We start from the raw sequence: 18,275 nt of genomic DNA, 5'->3' as shown, positions 1-18,275 counted from the left end.
TGGGGATAAGAGGAGAAGAGGACGACAGAGGATGAGATGGCTGGATGGCATCACTGACTCGATGGACGTGAGTCTGGGTGAACTCCGGGAGTTGGTGATGGACAGGGAGGCCTGGCATGCTGCGATTCATGGGGTCGCAAAGAGTCAGACACGACTGAGCGACTGATCTGATCTGATCTGATCTGATAATTTTGACATGAAAATTTCTCTTAGAGAGTTTAGTGGAGCAAGAGCTAATAGATGAATAATTAAATAGAATTATTTCATTTATTAAAAAAATAAGTAATTAAATGTTTGAAGTGAAAATCACCCAATTGTGTCTGACTCTGCAACCCCATGGACTATACAGTCCATGGAATTCTCCAGGCCAGGATACTCGGGGGGTAGACCTTCCCTTCAATCTTCCCAACCCAGGAGTCAAACTGGGGTCTCCTGCATTGCAGGAAGATTCTTTAATAACTGAGCTATCAGGGAAGCCTAATATGTTTGAACATGTTTGAAGGCACATCCAAAAATCAACCATCAATATTTTGATGCTTGCAAAACATTATGAATGCATTTAATACCACTGAACTATATGCTTAAAAATCGTTAAGATGGTAAACTTTAGGTCATGTATTTTATCACACATTTAAAAACTACTGATGGGGATGACACATCTGTAACTGAGACTGCTAGTTGTCCCGCCAAGTAATCCTCCACATCTTTTACAGTAATAAAACACCAAATTTAGCTGGTCATATTTCCCAGCCTCTTTTGCGGTTAGAATTGGCCATGGAATAAAATTCCGGCTAATAAAATATAAGCAGAAGTGTTTGTGGCACCTCCTGAGATCTTCCTTAAGAAATAACTAATATGTTTCATTATCTAATTTTCGATAACTTACAACAGCAATTATTGATTCTCATGCACCAGAAAGGCAGCTGTGCTCTGCATTCATTCACTGTGGGGCCCAGGATGAAGGGGCAATAAGTCAGGAGAAGCTCTTCTCTGAGAGGCAGCAGGGGTACCCAAGAGCAAGCAGAGGCCTACGATTGGAACTGAAACATCGTTACATCTGCCTACATGCTACTAACCAAACCAAGTCACGGGTGCAAACCCAAAGCCAAGAGGCAGGGAAGTATATTCTGTCCAGGATGAGGCCAAGACAGGATGTGAATACGGAGGGGAGATGAGGAAGGAGGACAATTAGGGTCTATAATACATGCTTTATAAGATATTAAGTTAATTGAGATTACATATATAGGGTGGATGACATCACCCTTATGGCAGGAAGCGAAGAAGAACTAAAGAGCCTCTTGATGAAAGTAAAAGAGGAGAGTAAAAAAGTTGACTTAAAGCTCAACATTCAGAAAACTAAGATCAGGACATCTGGTCCCATCACTTCATGGCAAATAGATGGGAAAACAATGGAAACAGTGAAAGACTTTATTTTGGGGGGCTTCAAAATCATTGCAGATGGTGACTGCAGCCCTGAAATTAGAAGACACTTGCTCCTTGAAAGAAATGCTATGGCCAACCTTAGTTCAGTTCAGTTCAGTCACTCAGTCATGTCCGACTCTACGACCCAATGAATTGCAGCACACCAGGCCTCCCTATCCATCACCAACTCCCGGAGTTCACTCAAACTCACATCCATAGAATCAGTGATGCCATCCAGCCATCTCATCCTCTGTTGTCCCCTTCTCCTCCTGCCCCCAATCCCTCCCAGCATCAGAGTCTTTTCCAATGAGTCAACTCTTCACATGAGGTGGCCAAAGTACCGGACTTTCAGCTTTAGCATCATTCCTTCCAAAGCAATCTCAGGGCTGATCTCCTTCAGAATGAACTGGTTGGATCTCCTTGCAGTCCAAGGGACTCTCAAGAGTCTTCTCCAACACCACAGTTCAAAAGCATCAATTCTTCGGCCCTCAGCCTTCTTCACAGTCCAACTCTCACATCCATACATAACCATTGGAAAAACCATAGCCTTGACTAGATGGACCTTTGTTGGCCAAATAATGTCTCTGCTTTTGAATATGCTATCTACGTTGGTCATAACTTTCCTTCCAAGGAGTAAGCGTCTTTTAATTTCATGGCTGCAGTCACCATCTGCAGTGATTTTGGAGCCCCCAAAAATAAAGTCTGACACTATTTCCACTGTTTCCCATTCTATTTCCCATGAAGTGATGGGACCAGATGCCATGATCTTTGTTTTCTGAATGTTGAGCTTTAAGCCAACTTTTTCACTCTCCATTTTCACTTTCATCAAGAGGCTTTTTAGTTCCTTTCACTTTCTGCCATAAGAGTGGTGTCATCTGCATATCTGAGGTTATTGATAGTCCTCCCGGCAATCTTGATTCCCGCTTGTGCTTCTTCCAGTCCAGCGTTTCTCATGATGTACTCTGCATAGAAGTTAAATAAACAGGGTGACAATATACAGCCTTGATGTACTCCTTTTCCTATTTGGAACCAGTCTGTTGTTCCATGTCCAGTTCTAACTGTTGCTTCCTGACCTGCATACAGGTTTCTCAAGAGGCAGGTCAGGTGGTCTGGTATTCTCATCTCTTGAAGAATTTTCCACAGTTTATTGTGATCCACACAGTCAAAGGCTTTGGCATAGTCAATAAAGCAGAAATAGATGTTTTTCTGGAACTCTCTTGCATTTTCCATGATCCAGTGGATGTTGGCAATTTGATCTCTGGTTCCTCTGCCGTTTCTAAAACCAGCTTGAACATTTGGAAGTTTGCGGTTCACATATTGCTGAAGCCTGGCTTGGAGAATTTTGAGCATTACTTTACTAGCGTGTGAGATGAGTGCAATTGTGCAGTAGTTTGAGCATTCTTTGGCATTGTCTTTCTTTGGGATTGGAATGAAAACTGACCTTTTCCAGTCCTGTGGCCACTGCTGAGTTTTGCAAATTTGCTGGCATATTGAGTGCAGCACTTTCACAGCATCATCTTTCAGGATTTGGAATAGCTCAACTGGAATTCCATCACCTCCACTAGCTTTATTCATAGTAATGTTTTCTAAGGCCCACTTGACTTCACATTCCAGGATGTCTGGCTCTGGGTGAGTGATCATACCATCATGATTATCTCGGTCATGAAGATCTTTTTTGTATAGTTCTTCTGTGCATTCTTCCCACCTCTTCTTAATATCTTCTGCTTCTGTTATGTCCATACCATTTCTGTCCTTTATCAAGCCCATCTTTGCATGACCAACCTAGACAGCATATTAAAAAGCAGAGACATTACTTTGCCAACAAATGTTCGTCTCGTCGAGGCTATGGTTTTTCCAGTAGTCATGCATGGATGTGAGAGTTGGACTATAAAGAAAGCTAAGCACCAATGAATTGATGCTTTTGAACTGTGGTGTTGGAGAAGACTCTTGAGAACCTTTTGGACAGCAAGGAGATCCAACCAGTTCATCCTAAAGGAAATCAGTCCTGAATATTCATCGGAAGGACTGATGCTGAGTTGAAACTCCAATACTTGGCCACCTGATGCGAAGAACTGACTCATTTGAAAAGACCCTGATGCTGGGAAAGATTGACGATGGGAGCGGAAGGGGATGGCAGAGGATGAGATGGTTGGATGGCATCACCAACTCGATGGATGTGAGTTTGAGCAAACTCCGAGAGTTGGTGATGGACAGGGAAGCCTGGCATGCTGCAGTACATGGGATCACAAAGAGCTGGACATGACTGAGTGACTGAACTGAACTAACATATATAGAATGTGTCAGAACCAGGAATTCAAACCTAAGATTGCTGGATGCAAAGTCCATGCTCTTTTCTCGTCACCACTATGCATTTTAAAAAATTTTTATTCTGTTTTAATTCAGATAGGATAAATTTTTCCTCATTACTCAACTTTTTCATCTTCTGCTTTTCTGTTATAGTGTTTATTATTACAAATGAACTTTAGAATCATTTTGTCAAATACTAGAAATCAAGTGAATAACAAACAGTTAAAAAATGGGCAGAAGATCAAAATAGATATTTTCCCAAAGAAGATATATAGATATTAGGCCAAGGGATAAAGAAAAGGTACTCAACATGATTGATCATCAGGGAAATGCAAATTGAAACCACAATGAGATAAGACCTCACATCGATGAGAATGCCTGTTATCAAAAAGAGAGTGCATAACAAGTACTGGGGAGGAGGGAGAGAAAAGGGAACCCTTGTATGCCACTAGTGGGAAATGTAAATTGGCGCAACCACTATGGAAAACAGTATGGAGGATTCTTGAAAAATTAAAAACAGAACTCCCTTGTGATCCAGCCATTCCACTTCTGGGCATTTACCTGAGGAAAATGAAAACACTAACTCAAAAAGATAAATGCAAACTCATATTCATTGCAGCATTATTTACAATAGCCAAGACATGGAAGCAACCTAAGTGTCCATCAAGGCATGAATGGATAAAGAAGATGTAAGATATAGATACAAATACAGATATAGATACATGATGAAAGTTAGCTAGACTTATATGTTGTCATTTCACAACATATACATATATTCAGTCATGAATATAGAATTATTATGTTGACATCTGAAACTGGCATAATACTGTCTGCCCTCCCCAACCCCTGGGCCATGGACCAGTACAGGCCTGTGGCCTGTTAGGAATTGGGCCACACAAACTGGCATAATACTGTCTGCCCTCCCCAACCCCTGGGCCATGGACCAGTACAGGCCTGTGGCCTGTTAGGAATTGGGCCACACGGGTGAGTGGCAGATGAGCAAGTGAAGCTTCATCCATATTTATAGCTTCTCCCCATCACTGCATTACCACCTGAGCTCCTCCTCCTGTCAGATCAGTAGCAGCATTAGATTCTCATAGGAGCGCGAACCTACCATGAACCACACAAGTGAGGGATCTAGATTGTGCACTCGCTATGAGAATCATCTGAGGTGGAGCTGAGACAGTGATGCTAGCATCTGTAAATACAGATTACCATTAGCAGAGAGGCTTGGCTGCACAGAGATCATAATAAATCAATTGCTGTAGACTCATATCAAAACCCTATCAGTGAGTGGCAAGTAACAATTAAGCTGCATCGGGCTTTGTAGTAGCAAGTGAGTGGATGTACTTCAGTTATATAGTTGCATCTGGTGGCAGGCTTTAAGTCAGAATCTGACACTTATTTTAGTCTGCAATGGGCCGCCCATTATTTTATTTACCACTTCCATCCATACTTCTTTCCTGCATTGCATGCTCGTCTCAGTCACAGTCTTGGTAAGCCAGCCCTAACCAAAATGAGTGAAAAACACATGTTGCTGGAGAACTTCTTTGAAAAGAGGAAAAGATCCAATGATGAGACAGCAGGAAACTAACACTACCAACAAAAAGAGAACTGCATTTAAAAGAAAATACCTGAGACAGTAGCATTGACATACAGACACCACCCTGTCTACAGTAGATAACCAGTGGGAAGCTGCTGTCTGACACAGGGAGCCCGGCCCGGTGCTTTTCGTTACCTAGAGGGGTGGGGCTGGGCTGGGGGGGAGACACCAGAGGGAGGGGTATGTATATACTTATGGCTGATTCGAGTTGTTGTACAGCAGAAACCAACACACCTTTGTAAAGCAATTATCCTCCAATATTAAAAAATAAATAAATAAAAGAAAATACCAAGAGTCCTACTTAATTTAGGGGTTTATTGCATCAGGTGATTCACATTCTCAGAGCCACTTTGTATAATATGTGGTGACTGGCTATCCAACAAAGCCACAAAAACCTTCAAAACTGCTTCAGCACATGGAGACCAAGTACTCTGCATTAAAAGACAAGCCTTTGGAATCTTTCAAAAGAAAAAAAAAACACCAACACGAAGAATAGAAGCAATTATTGAAGGCCACCACTTCATCAAACGTGCCCTCACTGAGCATCATTCTTAGTGGCTAACTGCATTGCTAAAGCTAAGAAGCCCTTTACCATTGGTAAAGAGTTGATCCTGCCTGCCCTAAGGACACTTGTCATGAACTTTTAGGAGAGGCTGCAGTTGAAAAGGTGGCACGTGTTCCTCTTTCAGCTAGCATCATAACTAGACAAACTGATGAAATAGCAGAGGATATTAAGGCATGATTGTTAGCGAGAATTAATGAGTCACTGTCCAGGTTGACAAGTCTTCCAGTATTGATAGCAAGGCAACAATGTTTGTTTTTTGAGCAATATACTTTCAGGAGGATGTGCACAAGGATATGTTAGCCCACTTTTGTTGCCAACCAACACCACAGCCGCACAACTATTCAAGTCTTTGAATGATTACATATCAGAAAAACTGAATTGGTCATTTTGTGTCAGAATATACTCAAACAGAGTGGCTGACATGACTGGACAGCTTTCTGGTTTCACTCCTCAGGTCAAAGAGATCAGTTCTGAATATGAGTCTACACACAGTATCATCCATAGAGAAATGCTGCTGCTACTGCTGCTAAGTTGCTTCAGTTGTGGCTGACTCTGTGCGACCCCATAGACGACAGCCCACCAGGCTCCGCCGTCCTTGGGATTCTCCAGGCAAGAACACTGGAGTGGGTTGCCATTTCCTTCTCCAATGCATGAAAGTAAAAAGTGAAAGTGAAGTCGCTCAGTCATGTCTGACTGTTAGAGACCCCATGGACTGCAGTCTACCAGGCTCCTCCATCCATGGGATTTTCCAGGCAAGAGTACCGGAGTGGGTTGCCATTGCCTTCTCCATCTACCAAATCAAAAAGTTTTCCCACTCTCTTATCTAAGGAAGTTTAGATCTAAAATATCTAGCCAAACCCATCTAGGTGCTTGCCCCTAAAAAAAATTTATTTCATGTACATTAGTCAGATTTGCTACAATAACAAACTTGAAATCTTTATAGCTCCTCTTCCAAAAACAAGCATTTATTTACTATTCATGGTATCTGCCAGTGACTGCAACTCTATTCTATGGATCGTCTTATTCTGGGGACCAGGCTAAAGAAGTACCTTTACCCATGGTATTGGGAAAAAGAAACTAACCTATGGTCACTTCCTCTCATCTGACAGTGACCCAAGTCACGGGACAGACTCAGAAAATGGGCTGGGAAAGTAAACTTTATTTGCTCTATTATAGAGAAGAGAATAGCTGGAAACATTAACACAATTTATCACAAGGTAAGAAGAGTCACCCTCCTTAAAATTAACTGTAGGGACTTTCCAAGTGGTGCAGTGGCTAAGACTCTAAGCTCCCAAAGCAGGGGGCCCGGGTTCGATCCCTGGTCAGGGAACTAGATTCAACATGCTGCAACTAAGACCTGATACAACCAAATAAAGAAATATAAAAAAAATTAAAAATAAAAGTAACTGTAGCTTTATCCCTTCCCTTATACTATAATCATGGTTAAGATGGGGGTTTGTAGTGGCTCTGGAGGTTATCAATTGTGAGTGTGGGAGGGTACCTAACAGAAAATCTAAAGAGATTTTCTTTTTTTTGTCCCATATTTAGTTATTTATTTGGCTGTGTCAGGTCTCAGCTGTGGCATGAGGATCTTATATTTGCACACACAGGCTTCTTTCTAGTTGTGGCATGCAGGCTTTATTGCTGCATGGCCTGTGGGATCTTAATCCCCTGATCAGGGATTGAACCCATGTCTCCTGCATTGGAAGGCAGATTCTTGGCCACTGGACCATGAGGGAAGTCCCTAAAGAGCTTTCTTAACGGGCATGACCTCCCTCTCTCAACCTCCACTACCATTTTGACTTGTCCTCAGGGGTAAGGGCAAGTATGTACATTTTGCTAAGAATCCTCAAGTGATTTTGATACTCAAGTGATTATCAAAAATAATAAGACTAAGTTTTGCAGTGGCTAAGACTCTAAGCTCCCAAAGCAGGGGGCCCGTGTTTGATCCCTGGTCAGGGAACTAGATTCCACATGCTGCAACTAAGATCTGGTGCAAACAAATAAAGAAATATAAAAAAATTAAAAATTAAAGTAACCGTAGCTTTTTCCCTACCCTCAACCCTTTTGAGAATCACTGGGAAATGGTGTGAGGGGGAATATTCCTGTCAGATTTCACCCATGACATTCCTGTCACTCTAAGTATGAGTCCAATTCTCCATGTTGCAATGAACACACAACAGACATGAAGAAGCAAAAACATCTGCGTCAGATATCTGGCCAGGACTCTCCTTCTGCCAAGGCAAGGTTGTGTTTTGTTTTGTTTCTTTTATTGAAAGGCTTACAGTGATTTGCTACTTTAAAGAAACTATTGGTGAAATTTCTGGGAGAATATATTTTGAAAGCATTCAACCAAGAAGAGTAAAACATCATTTTAGATTGGGCTGAATTGGTCAACGTGGATGTACTTACCAGAAGTGCCACATGCAAAGTGCTGGCTCAAGCAGTTGGGTGTCTAAGTGGGTTGAATAAGACAAATCAGGCTGCAACACTGGCCCTCATTAAAGAAAGAGAAGATGCCAAAAACCGCTTGACATAAATACAGGAAGGAAATTAAAGACTGCTTGAGACAGGAATGCAGGTTTAGATCTGTTGTGAGTGTCCTGCTTGTGTACCCACAACTGTTGCCCCAAGAAGGACTGGAATGACTATTCCCTTCCTCAAGACCTTGAGATCTGCTCTGTTAAAAGAAATGTCAACATTTTTTTTAATGCTTCACTCTGTTCTGAATGTTGGAAATTGCTGGTGGGAAATGTTGCAATTAAAATATGTTCCATAGTTTCGACTAGAAAAGGAGAATCTTGGAATTGTAGACATGAGACAGCCTCCCTCAACAATCAGAGCCAAATCGTGCATGACTATAACAGGCTGGAACATCAGCTTGGTAATCGACCATGCCTATTTGAGCAAGGCATCTCCACTAAAGTCTTACTTGATTTGTGCAAAGAGAATACCCAAGATGTGTTGAATAATTGTCTGACCTGAGCTAATACAATAGAATCATGACCTCAGCCAATTTCCAGAGCTGAATCCACAGATCTACAACATCTTGCTTAATGGGGAAACTAGGTACCATATGATGATAGCTAAAGTTCATTCTTTGACTATTACTCCTGGATATTCTTTTTTTTTTTAATTTTTTTATTATTATTATTTTTTACTTTACAATATTGTATTAGTTTTGCCATACATCAACATGCATCCGCTACAGGTGTATACATGTTCCCCATCCTGAACCCCCCTCCTGGATATTCTTAATGGCCATTTAGTAGGATAACTGTGTCTGGAATGAGAGAAATAATTAAAGCCTTTTGGGAAACATTTAGATACTTGCTTTGAGCTAACAGTAATTTCTGGCACACAGAAATCCATTGAAACCTACCTGTCAGAACGGACATACCTAGGTCAGGAAAAAAATGAAATTTGATCCAGTCAAACTCGAAACCTTGTGGATTTTTCCCTAGTTCTTGTGTTGAACAGAGTATTCTCAACAACTGGTAAAAATTCCCAGACTTTTTTCCCTGACTATTATGGTTAGAAGAACCAAATGGAAGACACTGGTTTCCCTCTCCTTTTTAAAATAAAAAATCAAATGCTATAGCCCTGGGGGAATTTGAGATATTAAGGCCACTGTTTGTGGCCTACCCAGCAGCTGTTTTCACTCGCTCAACACAATGTCTTTTTTATTAAAGTTGTAAGACAACTCTGTGCCTCAAGGAGACTGAACCCCTCCCAGGTACATGAGGGTGAATCTTAATTAGACTAATTAAGCCCAAATTTAATTCCATTCTCCTTGAATTAATTGGCTTAGGAATGGCAATATGATGCCATTCTGGCCAATGATATGTGAGGGAAAGCCTACAGGGGCGGTGGGGCAGTGGGGGCTGAAAGTTTCCCAAAACGTTCTTGAAAAATGACAATAGATTACAGCTAGCATGATCACGTGGATTCTAGTTCCAAGTGCTATCAACTTATGTATGGGGCAAAATACTACCGCCTAAGGCACTAGTATATAGCTCTGAAGCTAGGAAATAGTCTTTTCTATTGATACATTCCAATTAGGAAATAAACCAGAAGCACTCTGCTTTCATCTGACAATAACCAGTACTGGTTGTAACAGGGCACCCTAGTGGCAAGGACGAGATTGTCAATGAGTTCCTTCTGGATCTCTGGACCTGCCTGCTGCTGCTGCTAAGTCGCTTCAGTCGTGTCCGACTCTGTGCGACCCCAGAGATGGCAGTCCACCAGGCTCCCCCATCCCTGGGATTCTCCAGGCAAGAATACTGGAGTGGGTTGCCATTTCCTTCTCCAATGCGTGAAAGTGAAAAGTGAAAGTAAAGTCGCTCAGTCGAGTCCGACTCTTAGCGACCCCATGGACTGCAGCCTACCAGGCTCCTCTGTCCATGGGATTTTCCAGGCAAGAGTACTGGAGTGGTGTGCCATTGCCTTGAGTTCCTATCATTTCTGATGCTAGATTCTTTCGTTTTGGTTTGGATTCTGCAGCTACCCCATAGCCCTCTGATAAATTCCTTTCTTTGCTTAGAGTTCATTTCTGTCGCTTGCAAAGAGCCCTAACAGATATGTGTGTATGTGTGATAGTCACTCAGTTATGTCCAACTCTTTGCGACCCCATGGACTGTAGTCCGCCAGGCTCCTCTGTCCTTGGGATTCTCCAGGAAAGAACACTGGAGTGGGTTGCCATTCCCTTCTCCACCCAGCAGATATAGCTTCCTATAAAAATAAAAAACATATTTCTTTCACAATTGCTTTTGTTTTGCAGTCAGTTCTATATTTATGAATGTTATCTTATATGTTTATTTAGTTTGTTGTATGACAGCAGTTTTTTTCTGCTACTAATTCCCAATTTTTTAATGCCTTAGTTTTGATGAATTTCTCAATAAAATAGAGCCCATCTTTGATAAATTTTTCAGACAAGACATATAGATGGTCTAATTCTGATATCTTTATACCTGAGAATGCCATTCTTTTGACATTAGTTATAAATGACAGCATTCCCACCCTCAAGTTTCTATGGATATTGTTTTATTGTTCTATAGTATTTAGTACTGCATAGAGATCTGGGGCCAATCTGATATTTTTACCACTGAAAATACCATATTTATATGCTTAAATACTTGCAAGTTTTGTCATAGTTTAATTATTTCTGTATCTTTGTTGTTTTTACCGTCTGAATTTCTACAAAGTCGTCTAAATTCTTGAAGTTGCTTTGACAGGAAATCAATTTAAATTAGTTATATGGGTCAGAGTTCAGTTGTAGACAACTGAATTCACTTTAGCTGGTAAAAGCAGAGGGAGATTTCCTAAGGAGCCTTAGTTTACTACAAGGTGATTGAAAGACTCATAGTAACAAGATGGACCTGAAACTACGACTAAAATCTCCCACAGCAAGATTCTGCCGCTGCCACTGCACCACCTCCAACAAATACAGACATGCTGGGACTAATGTTGGTGGTCTAGTGGTTTAGAATCTGCCTTCCAATGCAGGGGGAATGGGTTCAATCCCTGGTGGGGGAACTGAGATGTCACACACCGCAGGGCCACTAAGCCCATGTGCCACAACTAGACAAGCCCATGCACCACACTGAAGACCCAATACAGCCAAAAAAAGAGACCATGCTGCCTCTGCCATGGTCACTAGAGCAACCAGACCAGCGAGTTCCTGCCACCAACAATGACTGACGAGACATCAGGGCTTCTGAGGAAGCTGCTGCAAAAGCACCAAAATAGCTCTGCCGCTGTGCTGCTGGAATGGCCTCTCCATAGCGCTCATAACCGCCTTCCAAGTCCTGTTCAGATGCATCTATCTGATGTATGCTACATCATATGCAGAAATTCTCACTGCAAAGGCACCTGGGTAATGCAGACTTAATTTTCCAGCCTCTGGTACACAGAGTCATGTTAATATGGGGCTGGACTCTTACCAACTGAGCCAATTTGCAATCATCTGCCACACTAATGAACAGAAAGGGGCTTCCCGCATGGCTCAGTGGTAAAGAATCCACCTGTAATGCAGGAGAGATGAGAGACACAGGTTTGATCCCTGGGTCAGGATGATCTCCTGGAGCAGGAAATGGCAACCCACTCCAGTTTTATTGCCTGGGAAATGCCATGGATAGTGAAGCCTGGTGGGCTACTCACAAAGAGTTGGACACAGCTGAGTGGCTCTTACACGCATTCACACAATGAACAGAATGAAGGAAATTTATTGACTAATGTACTTGGGAAGTTGAGAGGTAGAGTTGACTCTAGACATGACAGGAACGAGGAGTTCAAACCATATCACCAGCCACTTCTCTCTCTCCCTGTTCTTCAGTTCTGATTTTATTCATCCAACAAACATTTATTGAGCACCTACTACGTGCCAGACACTGTTAACAGTGCTGGGGGCGCCACAGTGAACAAAATACACACAGGTCTTTGTCTTCTTTGGGGCTTACTTTCCTCTCTGTTAACTTTGTCCTCTGGCAAGTTCTCTGATAATGGCATAAAAAATGATCCCCAGGAGCTGCAAGTTTATAGGTCTCTTGAGATTACACAAGGAGAAAGGATTTTATCCACCCCAAAACCCAAATAAATTTCACCAAAAAAAATGATTCTAATTGGCTTTAATATGCGATGCACCACAGACCAATCAGAGTATGGAGGGACATGTATCATATGCCCACCAGATGTTGGTCAGGCTGCTCCCAAACTGAAAAGGTATGTTCCATCCCTAAGCTTACCCAGTGTACTACACATACACACACAGACACACAGACATACATACTCAATTTTATTTTTGTACATTCATTTTAAGGAGATCCTTCCTATGACAATATAGATTCCTCTTCCACAAATGAAATATACATATCCTTCCCCTCACCAAAAGAAGAGATCCCCAAACTCATGTAGTTACCACTTCATGGTTTAAAGTACAGGGTTTCAGGTCCAGATATGACTCACTATCTAGCAACCTATGGATAAATTATTAAAAGAAATATAACTACCCACAACATATTCAAAATTTCAATACCTGAGGGGAAACAGAAAGCTACCACAAGAATTCTTCCTTGAAAATGGGAGGGCTTCCCCGGTGGTTCAGTGGTAAAGAATTTGCCCATCAATACAGACACAGGTTTGATCCCTGCTCTGGGAAGGTCCCACATACCACAGAACAACTGAGCTCATGTGTCACAACTACTAAGCCTGTGGTCTAGAGCCTGGGAGCCACAACTATTGAGCCCACGTGCACCAACTACTGAAGCCCGCAGACCCTAGTGTCTGTGCCCCATGAAGAGAGACACCACTGCAATGAGAAGCCCTGTGCATTGCAAAGAAAAGTAGCCCCGCTTCACTGCAGTCAGAGAAAGCCTGCACAGCAACAGAGACCCAGCACAGTCAAAAATACATACATTAATTTAAAAATTGAAAAAAAAAAGAAAAGGAAATAGGAAACCAGTCTCTGACCAGGATAGGTTCCAGCAAGTTTCTATCCTGCTGGAAAAAAGAGCAAACTCTCAGCCCTGACAGCAGAATCCTCTATGTCATCAGCTCTGGATGAGTAACCAAAGCCAAAGACCTGGCAGGATCATGACTCCCAGCCTTATCACTTTTTCTCATTGCCACAGACTTTGATGTTCTGCCCATTTCCGAAGTCCTAGGTTTCACTGTATTCCTCCAGCTTCTGTTCCTAAATGTGACCCAGCATTCCAGCACTCATAATCCTCTGAATTGCATCCAGGGGCTGTCTCTCAGTGGTGGAATGATCCTTAACTTTGTTGAGCAGAGAAGGAACAGAAGGAGGTGCCTGGGTGAAGCCCAGCAGAGCCCCCTTCCACCTTTGCCATTTCCATTTTGCAATGTACTTCCCACCTCCCTGTCTTCACTCTCACTAACTTTAGCTTCAGGTTCAGGCAGAGAATACCATTCTTGTTGCTGTTGTTCAGTTGTTCAGTCGTGTCTGACTCTCTATGACCCCGTCAACAGCAGGACACCAGGCTTCCCGGTCCTTTCCTATCTCCCAGAGTTGGATCAAACTCATGTCCATTGATGCCATCCAACCATCTCATCCTCTGTTGTCCCCTTCTCCTCCTGTCCTCAATCTTTCCCAGCACCAGGATCTTTTCCAATGAGTGGGCTCTTCACCTCAGGTGACCAACGCATTGGAGCTTAGACTTTTCCAAATGCATGTGGTTAGCTAACTCTAGGGTATCTTGGATGGCTAGTTATAGGCAGGAAGGGCCTATCTGTAAATCTATATGCTCTTCCCCTCCACTTGCTGTTTAGGCTAGAGGCTGCATTTTTAAACAACTTTATTGAGATATTTCCATGCCATATTATTCACCATTTAAAGTGTACAGATTAGTAGCTTTTAGTATCCTCAAACAGTTGTACATCTATCACTGTAATACATTTTAGAACATTTTCATTACCCCCAGAAAGAAGCCCCACTCCCTTACCTCCCAGGCTTCCCATCCCTCCCAGCTCCTGGAAACTACCAACCTATTTTCTGCCTCTGTAGATTTCCTTGTTCTGGACATTTCGTATACAAATGGAATCATACACTATGTGGTCTTTTGCGACAGCCTTTTTTCACTTAGCATAATGTTTTCACGGCTCATTGATATTTTGAGCATGTATTAGTACTTGATTCATTTTACTGCTGAATACTATTTCACTGCGTGCACATACCACACTTTGTTTATCCATTCATCAGTTGATGGACTTTTGGATTGTTTCCACCTCTTGGCTATTAAGAAAAATGTTGCTATAAACATTCTTGTACAATTTTTATGTGAACATATGTTTTCATTTCTTTTAGAGTATCTAGGAATGGAATTTCTGGAGCATATGCTAACTCTGTTTAACTGTTTGATGAAGCCTGTTTTTCTTGACATTATTAAAAACATCAAAAAGTCATTAACTCACTCCAATATCTTGACATTTTCAACAAGCCACTAAAGTATTCATCGCAGGAGACATGTAATCAGATTTCCAAAACACAAACAGGTGACAGTCTAATTTGTGTCCACCCTACAACCCAGATGTTCAGATGGGAGGTGGGAACAGAGTTCTCATTACCACTTACCACACCTCAGCTTGGACAATTCTATATTTTAAGGCCGTGACACTTGTTATATTCCACCTCCAATATTTATCTTATGATTACAAGTGAACAAAAATTCAGTTCAGTTCAGTTGAGTCGCTCAGTCATGTCCGACTCTTTGCGACCCATGAATCGCAGCACGCCAGGCCTCCCTGTCCATCACCAACTCCCAGAGTTCACTCAGACTCATGTCCATCTAGTCAGTGATGCCATCCAGCCGTCTCATCCTCTGTCGTCCCCTTCTCCTCCTGCCCCCAATCCCTCCCAGCATCAGAGTCTTTTCCAATGAGTCAACTCTTCACATGAGGTGGCCAAAGTACTGGAGTTTCAGCTTCAGCATCATTCCTTCCAAAGAAATCCCAGGGCTGATCTCCTTCAGAATGGACTGGTTGGATCTCCTTGCAGGCCAAGGGACTCTCAAGAGTCTTCTCCAACACCACAGTTCAAAAGCATCCATTCTTGGGCACTCAGCCTTCTTCACACTCCAACTCTCACATCCATACATGACCACAGGAAAAACCATAGCCTTGACTAGATGGACCTTTGTTGGCAAAGTAATGTCTCTGCTTTTCAATATGCTATCTAGGTTGGTCATAACTTTCCTTCCAAGGAGTAAGCGTCTTTTAATTTCATGGCTGCAGTCACCATCTGTAGTGATTTTGGAGCCCAGAAAAATAAAGTCTGACACTGTTTCCACTGTTTCCCCATCTATTTCCCATGAAGTGATGGGACCGGATGCCATGATCTTCATTTTCTGAATGTTGAGCTTTAAGCCCACTTTTTCACTCTCCACTTTCACTTTCATCAAGAGGTTTTTGAGTTCCTCTTCACTTTCTGCCATAAGGGTGGTGTCATCTGCATATCTGAGGTTATTGATATTTCTCCCGGCAATCTTGATTCCAGCTTGTGCTTCTTCCAGCCCAGTGTTTCTCATGATGTACTCTGCATATAAGTTAAATAAACAGGGTGACAATATACAGCCTTGATGTACTCCTTTTCCTATTTGGAACCAGTCTGTTGTTCCATGTCCAGTTCTAACTGTTGCTTCCTGACCTGCATACAGATTTCTCAAGAGGCAGATCAGGTGGTCTGGTATTCCCATCTCTTTCAGAATTTTCCACAGTTTATTGTGATCCACACAGTCAAAGGCTTTGGCATAGTCAATAAAGCAGAAATAGATGTTTTTCTGGAACTCTCTTGCTTTTTCCATGATCCAGCGGATGTTGGCAATTTGATCTCTGGTTCCTCTGCCTTTTCTAAAACCAGCTTGAACATCTGGAAGTTCACGGTTCACATATTGCTGAAGCCTGGCTTGGAGAATTTTGAGCATTACTTTACTAGTGTGTGAGATGAGTGCAATTGTGTGGAGGTTTGAGCATTCTTTGGCATTGCCTTTCTTTGGGATTGGAATGAAAACGGACCTTTTCCAGTCCTGTGGCCACTGCTGAGTTTTCCAAATTTGCTGGCATATTGAGTGCAGCACTTTCACAGCATCATCTTTCAGGATTTGAAAGAGCTCAACTGGAATTCCATCACCTCCACTAGCTTTGTTCGCCCACTTGACTTCACATTCCAGGTGTATGGCTCTAGATGAGTGATCACACCATCGTGATTATCTGGGTCATAAAGATCTTTTTTGCACAGTTCTTCTGTGTATTCTTGCCACCTCTTCTGAATATCTTCTGCTTCTGTTAGGTCCATACCATTTCTGTCCTTTATCGAGCCCATCTTTGGTTGAAATGTTCCCTTGGTATCTCTAATTTTCTTGAAGAGATCTCTAGTCTTTTCCATTCTTGTTTTCCTCTATTTCTTTGCATTGATTGCTGAAGAAGGCTTTCTTATCTCTTCTTGCTATTCTTTGGAACTCTGCATTCAGATGCTTATATCTTTCCTTTTCTTCTTTGCTTTCTGTTATGCTTGTGTGCATGCTAAGTCATTTCAGTCATGTCTGATATCTTATGAATGGTAGCCTGCCAGACTCCTCTGTCCATGGAATTGTCCAGGCAAGAATACTGGAGTGGGTTGCCGTGCCCTCCTCCAGGGGATCTTCCTGAACCATGGATTGAACCCGTATTTCTTACTCTGTCTCTATGTTGTTGTTCAGTCACTCAGTTGTATCTGACTCTGCGTCTACACCTACCTATTAATATGTTTCTTACTGTAAGGAAATAGTTCACAGATTCATTTATCTGATTCTTTTTTTTTTTTTTTCTTTTTCTAGTATCCTTGGATTTCTCATGCTTTCCTACAGATTTTAAAAGAGCCAGAGGGTGGAAAAAACTTTGTAGGGGTGATTCTCACAGTGTATTTTTGCTGTGTTTCTCTCAAATCTCCATACATGTTTATGTTAGATGCTACTGTGGGTCTCATGTTATCCACAGAATCTTAAAAGGGATTATTAGCATAGTTGTGGCTTTCTGCCTTTAAAATAAACCCCATCTGACTTGGAATTTGTATTCCTCAAGGGAGCTTCTTTTTCCAGATACACAATACTAAATGTTTTAATCAAATATGTGATCAAAAATATTTTCCATTTTACTTCTTTTATTTATTTAATGGACTCATGTTACCCATGCTTTTTGGAAGAGAATTAATTTGGAATAAAGGCTCAGCTTTTATATTCCAAAATATGAGAAAATAATTTCATGTCTCTGGGACATAGAAAATGACAGTCTAATTGTACCTTGTTTGGTATAGTCACGAGTAGTTCAAGAATGGATTTTAAATATTTGTATTTTCCTATACACTAATACTAAATTAAATGAATTGTTCTCTTTGGGAAATAACTGTCACAGTTAAGGGGTTGGGTTTTAGGGAATGTCTTAAAAGGTTAAATGAATCCTTTTATGATTCTCACACTATTTCAGTTTTCTTCTTTCATTTCCAGTGTGGTTAGATAGTCCCACACATCTGCATCTTTGAATCCCAAGGCACTGAGCTTACAGGGTGGTTTCTTCCTTCACCGCAAGTACAGAAAGCTCCTGGGTTGAAGCAGAGGTGAATTCACTACCAGGCATTAGGTTCCTTTCTCACCCCTGGTCTCCGATCTTTCTGCCTGAGCCTTAGTCTGCCTTTCCTTCTGTTGCTGTTTTCCCTTTTTCCAGGTTTGCATTCCTCCTGGTTCTTATCCTCCTGCCGGGGTTTGGTTCTGTTTCATGGCTGGTTCTGACTTCCCAGCCAAAGCACATTCTGGATTCTATTGAGTTACAGGTTGCCGACCCCTCACTGATTTTTATTTATTCCAGGTCTTCCAGCCAACCAGACTAACCTGT

The sequence above is a fragment of the Bubalus kerabau genome, chromosome 14 (assembly GCF_029407905.1).
Source record: "Bubalus kerabau isolate K-KA32 ecotype Philippines breed swamp buffalo chromosome 14, PCC_UOA_SB_1v2, whole genome shotgun sequence".
Lineage (NCBI taxonomy): Eukaryota > Metazoa > Chordata > Mammalia > Artiodactyla > Bovidae > Bubalus > Bubalus kerabau.
Note: the sequence above shows the minus strand (reverse complement) of the source record.